This window comes from Bos indicus x Bos taurus, chromosome 7 (assembly GCF_003369695.1).
Source record: "Bos indicus x Bos taurus breed Angus x Brahman F1 hybrid chromosome 7, Bos_hybrid_MaternalHap_v2.0, whole genome shotgun sequence".
NCBI lineage: Eukaryota > Metazoa > Chordata > Mammalia > Artiodactyla > Bovidae > Bos > Bos indicus x Bos taurus.
In genome coordinates this window covers 30,080,056-30,090,120 of record NC_040082.1, presented here as the reverse complement: position 1 = coordinate 30,090,120, position 10,065 = coordinate 30,080,056, and the positions used below count along the sequence as shown (strand labels likewise).

The window sequence follows — 10,065 nt, the reverse complement described above, 5'->3', positions numbered from 1 at the left end:
TGCACACCACACTTCGCAGAATTATTCTTAGGATTAAATGAGATAATCTAAGCAAAGCACTTAAAGCAGTGTCTGTCACATAGCAGATGCTCACTAAATTATTTTAAGAAATCAATACGTTTCACTGTTGAGCTAAACCTACACAATTTCACTTCAGAGTTTAGAAAAATCAAGATGCAGTATCTTTGAAAGATCACAAACCATACGTCCAAGTTGTAGATTTGAATCTTGATTCTTAAATCTTTCACCACAAATTTACATCAGACGGAAATACTGAGATACTAAAGTTCTTGAAACTTCTGAAAGACGAGTATGAATTGCGAAATTAAAACCTTTTGGCCACCGATGGATTATTTCCCCTAGTCTGTAGTACTCTGCACCCAAATAGATGTCTTTTCTTCCCTCACTTAAATTTATAGGAAATTGGTGGTGAAAATAGTAAAGCTCAAAGAAGCCCAAATATACATCACATGATTGACGTTTACTTCTCCAGATTAGTTAGCTTTTGTTTTCAGACAGAAGAGGCAGCTGCTCTCGTGGCCACTGACAGAAAAGCAGAACTAAAGCAACTGAGAGCCCTTGGAAATGGCCAGTCAGCTGGAGGGCTTAAGGCTTGGCAGTGGGTTAGGAGCATTTCTGTTGCTGCCAGGAGGAGGCGGGGTGGGGTGGTTGCAAAACTAGTCTGAAGCAAAAAAAAAAAAGTGAGGTTTTCCGGGATAACAGCAGCGCCGGGGGCCGGGGGAGCAGGCCGGGTTGGCTGCCCAGCAGGCGGGTGTGTCCAGTACAGGCCGGAGGACGCAGGAGGCTGGGGGCGGGGGGCGGGGGGAGCTGCGTCCAGGTCAGCGAAGGACAAAAGAAGCCGGACAATGACGCCGGTCACTACCAGATCCCGGCTCGAAGGCCTCTAGTGAGAAACCGGCTCCCAACCTACGGCCGATTTTCCCGGCATTCGCGAGACCCCAGAGCCTCCTCAGGCATTTCCGGTAAGAAGCCCGGGGCCCGGGGCTTAGACCCCTGCATCGCAGAGCGCAGGCGCCTTGCGATACTGGAGGCCGCGGACGCCGAAGGAGGGGGCGTGCGAGTCAGAGGAAAGCCTCTTCTGCGCCTGCGCTTTGTGTTTTTCCCCGGTCGCGGAGGATAGGGTTTGGAAACAAACCTTGAGCCGACGTCTAGTACTCCCTGGACTCCCGGCCGGGGTCGCCCTTCACTCCTCCGCGCGGCGTCTCCGTAGGTCATCAGAGAGCTCCGCAGGGGTGTGGGGAGGTAAGAGTTCCCTGTTACAGGCCTCTTGGCTTCTCCTCACCCGCGTTGCCCTCACGGAGGGGGCGGGGTGGCCGCTGGTCGCGCTGCGCTAGGCGCTGGGTCTGGCCCTTCTGCGCCTCCAGGGGCCGAGCCTTGGGGCCCCAGGAACCATTCCTTTTCCGAGCCCCCTGAAACTGGCTGGGAAATCAGCACTCTCAAACCCAGCGGCCCCCTCAGTAAAGCCTGGAGGGCCGGACCAGGCTAGGGTGGCAATCACGGCGAATGTTTGCCGGGTCCCACCCACTTGGGCCGCCCGGAGTGCTCGGCGCTGCCCGGTGAGCGACCCCCTGGGGCCGCGGCGGGTGGAGGGAGAAGCGCCCCCCGTACCCCTGGGCCGCCTGTCCGGCCGGGGCTGGGGTACAGCGCATCCCGGAGGGGCTGCCGCTCCCCGGAAGAGAGTGGCAGCCTCTACGCCGAAAGGACTCGGCCCCCGCAGACCGATCTGTCATCGCCGCCCGAGCTCTAGCGAAGCCTGTTCCCGCACCCAGGCATTTTTCTCGTCGTTTAGACCCGAAGGACGCGGTGGTGTTCCTCCCGTCTACGTTTTCTTTTGTACCTTTGAAAATTTATAAAAGGTGATCTAACTTTTAAAGTGTTAACTTCATTTGTACTACTGTGATTGCCTATTATTATATTCCAGACTGAGGGTGTTTTTGCACCCTCTAGCCCCCACATTTGGTAACTATTTTTTTCTTTGACAAAATAGGCAGCTTGTTGATCGAATTAGGTTCCTTAATTTATTGTTTTGAGCTTGTCTTTTGAATTGGCAGAAGTTCAGTGGTTTGATTTAGTAGAACTAATTTTTCACCTAATTTCTTTCCTTTTTTTCTCCCCCGGATATTAAACTGCATGTTTGGTGTAAAATTTTTTTTTAATATTAAAATAAAGGAAAAGGGGAAATAATCAACTATGATTCCACAGTTAAAGGTAATCAACAATAGTTAATTTTGACTTTTTACTTGAGTCTTTTCCCCATGGCATTTTCTTAATGAAGATGATGAGATTTTCTATACAGTTGGATTACCCACTTTTCCTGCTTAAAATTATATTTTGAGCATTTCCCCATATTTAAAAAAAACTTCATAAATATAACTTTATGATTTTGATTACAAAATCATAACTGATAACATGAACCAACTGTCTTTTGAAATAGTTATATTACAGGTAAAACTGAATTCCCTGTTAACTATCATCCCCTAGTATGCTAGATAATATGAAAGTATCACAATTTATTTAATCCAATGGGTCTCAGGTTCCCTTTCTACTCTTAAAAATTATTGAGGAGTAATAGAGTTTTTGTTTTTCTAATGAAGAATATATACTACTTTAGAAATTGAAACTGAAAATTAATTTTTTTATTTATTCATTTAAAATTAACAAGAAACCAGTTAACTATATATTAATAATATATGTTTAAAATAGCTAAAGTATTTTTTTTAATATTGGTGGGTTTTTTTTTTTTTTACATTTTTTGTAAATCACTTTAACATCTGGTATTATAGGAGACAAGTAGAATCTCATTTGGTGTGCTACCTTATTTAAGCTGAAGCGTATTAAGAAAATCCATCCTTGCACAGATAAATATTTGGACAGGAAAGCCCTCACCCTGACAAAAGATTTGGTTTTTAGGGGCCCTCAGACCACAGTTTGAAAAAGCTGATTTAATCGTTCTCATATCGATGAGCTGTTAGGTTCTTTGCAGTTTTCACTATTACAAACACTGCAACATTGAAAGTTCTTTGTGATGTATTCTTGAGCATAGTACTAGTGTTTCTCTAGACATAGAATTGCTAGGTCATAGAGTATGTACCTAAAAAGTCTTGACAGACATAAACATCACTTTTGATGTCTACATAACTTTTTATGTCCTAATGTTGGTGTCTAGATTGTTTTAATTAATGATCTGGCATAATATCTTTGCATAGTTTTAGTCATTTTGAATTATTTTCTTGAATTTATGGAATGAGAATTATTAGATCAAATCTTAGGAATCTTTCTTAAGTCTTTTGGTATGTTCCCCTGACTGAGTATACCGGTTTACTTCTTATCATCAGGGTCTGTGATGCTCTTTTTATCAGACCCTTACCAACCATGTGTGCTTTTATTAATAGAAAGATTGTATTCTGATTTAGTAGGCAGCCAAAGGTATGTATTTTAATTCGTGTTACTTTGATAGTGTGGACTGTACACTGAATTTTTTTTCATAATTTTACTAGTTGTTCATATTTTTTGCCTGTTTATGGTCCAGTGTCCAAGTGTTTTTCTAAAAGATTTGTAATATCTTTTTATATTATAAGGATACATGCTATCATTTTTTGAAGGAAAGGAACAAAATTAACTTTTTTCCTATTTATAGTAGTATATTTTTGTTAAAAAATACTATAAGGACATATAGATATGAAAAGCTTACATAATCTCAGACACCATTATTAATAGTTTGGTCTTTGCTCCTCTGTATTTTTTTTTCGTTGTGCCTTTGCTAATACTATCATTTTTTTTTTTTTACAACTTATTTGTAAAAATGAGTTTGTACTATGCATGAGGTTTTATAATTTGGTTTTTTCTTTTTTTTGTCTTTTAACATTATATATTGGATATTTTTCTATAGAAGTACATAGAACTCTGGGCAAAGTTCTTTCAGAGTGGCTTTAGGAACACCAGCTGTGACCTTTAGTTATCTGATGTCAGGCTCCTGTCGTCTTCTGTATTCTCTTCCTAGGTGATTTCATCTGTTAACAGCTATGTGCTGCCAATTTCCAAATCTTTATCTCAGACCTCTCTCCTGCATTCCAGATCCTTACATTCAACTACCCATTGGACATCTCCCCCAGGACAGTCTCAAGGTACTTCAAACACCAGTCTAAACGTAAACTCTTGTTTTCCTTTAGTCCCGTTCCTCTTTGTATTGCCCGTTATGGTCAGTGGTACTGCCGGCCACCTAACTGATCTTACAGTTCAGAGGTTAAAGCGTCTGCCTGCAATGTGGGAGACCTGGGTTTGATCCCTGGGTTGCAAAGATCCCCTGGAGAAGGAAATGGCAACCCACTCCAGTATTCTTGCCTGGAGAATCCCATGGATGGAGGAGCCTGGTGGGCTACAGTCCATGGGCTCACAAAGAGTCAGACATGACTGAGCACTTCACTTCACTGCGGGCCACCTACTCATTGTGATGGCAACCTAGCTAATCCTAGCTTTCTCCCTTATTTTCACTCTCCAAAAGTCACCATTCTTTAGCCACTTGTATATCTGTTTCCTTTCTGTCTAATCTGTCTCAGTTCAGACTCTCATCATCTCTCACTTGAACCATTTCAGGAGCCTCCTTACTGTTGTTTTTTTGTTTTCTGACAAATCTTCCACGTTGTTGCCAATTTGGTTTCACTCATGAAGAGATTTTTAAAAATCATTTTTGTAAAACTAAATACTGTAAGTACTTGTTTGTAAAACTATGTGTACGTAAATAACCAAGTGAGTAAAGATCCTACTTACAACAGGTTATTATGCACATGTAAATAAAATTCCTTAGAATAGGCAGTATATCTTGTATTTCTTTTGTGTCTTCTCTACAAGGTGGATTACTGGCACAATAAATTTGATTGAAATGGGAAGTATGTGCAGTTTAATAAGATTTCATGTCAAAAGATTTCAGTATCACACTTCCTTCGTGGCTCAAATGGTAAAGAATCTGCCTGCAGTGCAGGAGACCAGGGTTTGATCCCTGGGTCGGGAAGATCCCCTGGAGAAGGGAATGACAACCCACTCTGGTATTTTGTCTGGAGAAGTCTATGGACCGAGGAGCCTGGTGGGATACAGTCCATGGAGTGGCAAAGAGTTGGACATGACTGAGCAACTAAGCACACACCCATCATACCTTTTATAAATTATTAGATTATGATTTAATTATCCTACTTTTTGGGTATCTTTTAGGTGCCTTAAAGAACATAGTGCTTAGTAGTATTGCTACTTAGAAATACTTTGTAAGTAGAAATTCCTTATTAAGTATTACTTAATAAATTCTGTATTCTTTAAGAAAAATTATCTGGCCTTTTCTAATGAGAATTGTTTCTTTCAGTTCTGCACTTTATTTTTTTTAATACATTTTGTATTCAGAGTTCCTTCATTACTTTTTGCTATGTTTATTTTTAATGTAATATTTATCAAAAGGCTACCTGTACATAATTTAAAAAGTCAAATAATACTACAAGACTTATAATGAAAAGCAGCCCTCTGCCCTCATCCTCTCCCGTAAATCCTACTCTGCAGAAGCAAAAGCAGAAGCACCTTTTCTAAGTGTTCCTCAGCGGAATCACAAACACAGAAAATAATTTGACTGTTTTCTCAGTTCCCCCAAGGGTGATTTATAACTACAGTTGACCCTTGAACAACCCAAGTTTGAACTGCAGGTCCACTTATTCATGGACCTTGAGTTTTTTCAGTAGTAAATAAATACTGCATACTACATGATCCTGCTTGGTTGAATCCATGGATACAGAGGAATTTCAGACACTGAGGAACTGTGGATATGGAGGGCCAACTGTAAGTTATACACAACTTCATGAAGAGTCAGCTCCTGTAGCCCACTGTTAAAGGGTCAACTGCAGTAACACTTCAGATGCATAGGAGAGATGTTAATTCATTACATAGAGTGGATGCCTCAGGCATTAAGGAATAATTATCTCACAGAACCTTTATCGAGAAATGTTGCCCCACAGTCAGCAATTCAACTCTTTTCACCTCTAGGTTTTTAAATAACGTGCTTTCTTATACAGCTCTCTCTCTCCCCTACTCCCATCCTACCACAAAGTAAACAAACAAATAAGTTTTAGATATTATTTACCAACTTCCTATTACAGAAGATGGGAGTTTAGTTTTGTTATACCAACCTCCACATTTAAACACCGCACTTCTCTCCTTTATGTTTGCATATTATATGTTAATTTTTAGGGGCTTCCCAGGTGGCTCAATGGTAAAGAATCTGCCTGGCAATGCAGGAGACAAGGAGTTGCAGGTTCCATCCCTGGGTTGGGATGATCCCTTGGAGGAGGACATGGCAACCCACTCCAGTATTCTTGCCTGAAAAATCCAGTGGACAGAGGAGCCTCCTGCTGCTGCTGCTAAGTCGCTTCAGTCGTGTCCGACTCTGTGCGACCCCAGAGATGGCAGCCCACCAGGGAGGAGCCTAGCGGGCTACAATCCAAAGGGTCCCAAAGAGTTGGACACGACTGAGCACACAGCACACATCACTTAGCCATGTAAATATTTTGTACAGCTGAGCTAGGTAGTGTATTATAATGATATGTTCTTATATAATTTTGTGGTTTTCCTATAGTTAAAATTACTTGGTTTTTAAATATATCTTTTTTTATCTTTAATATGTTAACAAACTTTCAGACAAGATGTAAATCTTTGGTAGATTCACACATGTCGGATAATATGTTTGTTTACAGCATCTCTCCTGTCACCCTGCCTCCATCTTGATGGGTAGCTCTCTAGGCCTGTTGCACAGCTGTCTTCCTGAAGTGACCTTTTATGGTCATTTGTGAATTTCTTTTGTCTCTCCCCTGTGGTGGACAGCTTATTTCCAGGATGTCAGGTCTTTCTTCCTTGGTGTCTATTACCTTCATGTTGGCGAAGTACATTTTCTAGTAGTTGCTGAAAAAGACCGAGTGGGAAGCACATTTTGACATACCTCCTTCATTGTGTGTGTGCACCATATGTGCACATGCATTTCCTTACTTTCTGGCATTATAAGATACTCCATGCTCTTGTATATTTCCTGTCCCAGTCTTAGCGTCAGCCATTTCTGCAAGGAACCTTGGTTCCTTTTGTTGAAGAAACACACAGGCACTAGTGTGTTTGTTGCCACTAGGATTGTCTTGCTTTTAGGCCCTTTTAGCTGATGGAGCAAGAGATAAATGGGTTTATGATAGTATCTATAAATATTTCAAGTAAAAAATTATTACAAATGTGTAACCACCTGTGTCCATATTAAGGTGAACATGAATTTATTCTGATGTCTCCAACTCAAATTTGTTATCATATGGATCATATTCTAGCTCTTCCCCTTAACTTATCTATAACCTTTCCTTCTAAAAGTGGGAGACCTTGCTCCCACCATCAGCCATCCATTTATTTAATTCATTTCTAGCCTATGTGTATGGTGGTTTCAGAATTAACCCATACCCCCATGAGAAACAGTTTTATCAACTAGAGCAGCGGTTCCCAACCTCTGGGTGGTTTGCCCCAGGGACCAGTTTTATGGAAGACAAGTTTTCCATGGACCGGGCTGGGGAGGGTGCTTTCAGGATGATTCGAGTGCATTACATTTATTCTGTGTTTTATTATTATTATATCAGCTCTACCCCAGAGACATTAGATCCTGGAGGTTGGGAATCCCTGAACTAGAGTATAATGCTTGTGTTGCTTTTAGACTCCACTCATTTCCCAAGGTAGAACTTTTATTTTTCCACCCTTTTCAGCATAGTTGTTTTATATATTCATAATGCATTTAGACCTTTTTTTTTTTTTTTTCCAAATTCTGCATTCCATCTGAGTTCTCGAGCCTTCTAAATATTTTTTAAATTTGCATACATTGAGATTGTTCTTTGTATTACGAAGTTGTATGGGTATTAAACACTTAATGTTTTGTATTCACTATTATAGTATTATAGAGAATAATTTCACCACTCTAAAAAATCCACTTTGCTTTACCTGTTCAGTCCTCCCCTAGTCCAAAGCACTGGTTATCACTGATGTATTTACTGTCTTTCTAGTTTTACCCTTTCCAGTATATCATAAAATTAGAAACCTATAGTAGTACATAGATGTTTTTTAGACTGACTTCTTTTACTTACCAATACCCATTTAAAATTCATCCATCTTTTTGTGTATTGATAGTATGTTTCTTCATATCACTGAATAATATTCCATTACAGGGACGTACCAAGGTTTATTTATCCACTCATTGAGGGACATCGTGGATGCTTCCACATTTTGGCGGTTATGAATAACATTGCTATAAACTTTCACATCTAAGTGCTTGTGTGGACATAAACCTTTAAATCAGTTGGGTAAATACCTAGTATTACCACTGCTGGACCATATGCTAAGACCATATTTAGTTTTAGAAGAGACCGCCAAGGTGTCTTCCAAGGTGACTGCACATGTTGCATTCCTAAATGAAAGTTCTTGCTGCTTGGCATCCTTGGGGCATTTGGTATTGTCAGGTTTTTTTTGAATTTCAGCCATTGTGAGAGATACAAAATGATATCGTATTATTTTAATCTGTAGTTCTCTAAAGATAAATGATGTTCAGCGTTTTATCATATCTTTGTTTCAAAATTTTATATCTTTTTTTAAATTAAAAACTAACGTCATTTCTACTTTGCCTGTGCTGGGTCTTCACTGCCGTGCAGGCTTTTCTCTACTTACAGTGAGCAGGGGCTCTTTTTTGTGGCGCATGGGCTTCTCGTTGCAGTGGCTTCTCTTATTTCAAAGTACGGCCCCCAGGGCGTGTGGGCTTCAGTAGTTGTGGTGTGTGGGCTCAGTATTTGTGGTTCCTGGGCTCCAGAACATACACTCCATGGTTGTAGCACAAACTTAGTTGCTCCATGGCATGTAGGTCTTCCCAGACCAGGGGTCAAACGTGTGTCTTCTGCACTGGCAGGTAGATTCTTTACCACTGAGCCTCCAGAGAAGCCTTTTAACTTTTATTTTATATTGGAGTACAGTTGATTAGTCAGGTGGGCCTTAGAAAGCATCACTACGAACAAAAGCTAGTGGAGGTGATGGAATTCCAGTTGAGCTATTTCAAATCCTGAAAGATGGTGCTGTGAAAGTGCTACACTCAATATGCCAGCAAATTTGGAAAACTCAGCAGTGGCCACAGCACTGGAAAAGGTCAGTTTTCATTCCAATCCCCAAAAAAGGCAACGCCAAAGAAAGCTCAAAACTACTGCACAATTGCACTCATCTCACACGCTAGTAAAGTAATGCTCAAAATTCTCCAAGCTAGGCTTCAACAGGACGTGAATCGTGAACTTCAAGATGTTCAAGCTAGTTTTGGAAAAGGCAGAGGAACCAGAGATCAAATTGCCAACATCCGCTGGATCATGGAAAAAGCAAGAGAGTTCCAGAAAAACATCTATTTCTGCTTTATTGACTATGCCAAAGCCTTTGACTGTGTGGATCACAATAAACTGTGGAAAATTCTGAAAGAGATGGGAATACCAGACCACCTCACCTGTCTCTTGAGAAATTTGTATGCAGGTCAGGAAGCAACAGTTAGAACTGGACATGGAACAGACTGGTTCCAAATAGGAAAAGGAGTACATCAAGGCTGTATAATGTCACCCTGCTTATTTAACTTCTATGCAGAGTACATCATGAGAAACGCTGGGCTGGAAGAAGCACAAGCTGGAATCAAGATTGCCAGGAGAAATATCAATAACCTCAGATATGCAGATGACACCACCCTTATGCAGAAAGTGAAGAAGAACTAAAAAGCCTCTTGATGAGAGTGAAAGAGGAGAGTGAAAAAGTTGGCTTAAAGCTCAACATGCAGAAAACGAAGATCATGGCATCTGGGAAATAGATGGGGAAACAGTGGAAACAGTGTTAGACTTTATTTTTTTGGGCTCCAAAATCACTGCAGATGGTGTCTGCAGCCATGAAATTAAAAGATGCTTACTCCTTGGAAGGAAAGTTATGACCAACCTAGATAGCATATTGAAAAGCAGAGACATCACTTTACCAACAAAGGTCCAT

At 40.7% G+C, this 10,065-nt stretch overlaps 1 protein-coding gene across 4 annotated transcripts in view; it reads left to right on the top strand.

Moving 5' to 3' along the window:
• The first annotated feature begins 826 nt into the window (after positions 1-826).
• The window catches only part of ZFYVE16 (zinc finger FYVE-type containing 16), a 51,649-nt gene continuing 42,410 nt past the window's right edge, over positions 827-10,065 (top strand). The window contains exons 1-2 of one of the 4 annotated variants that reach the window (XM_027545718.1): positions 1,076-1,263; positions 4,096-4,145. The gene's annotated coding sequence lies outside the window, so the exon portion shown is untranslated. Of the gene's footprint in view, positions 984-1,075; positions 1,264-4,021; positions 4,146-10,065 lie in introns of those variants that run through there. The other 3 variants (XM_027545716.1, XM_027545717.1, XM_027545714.1) reach the window with 3 other exon arrangements.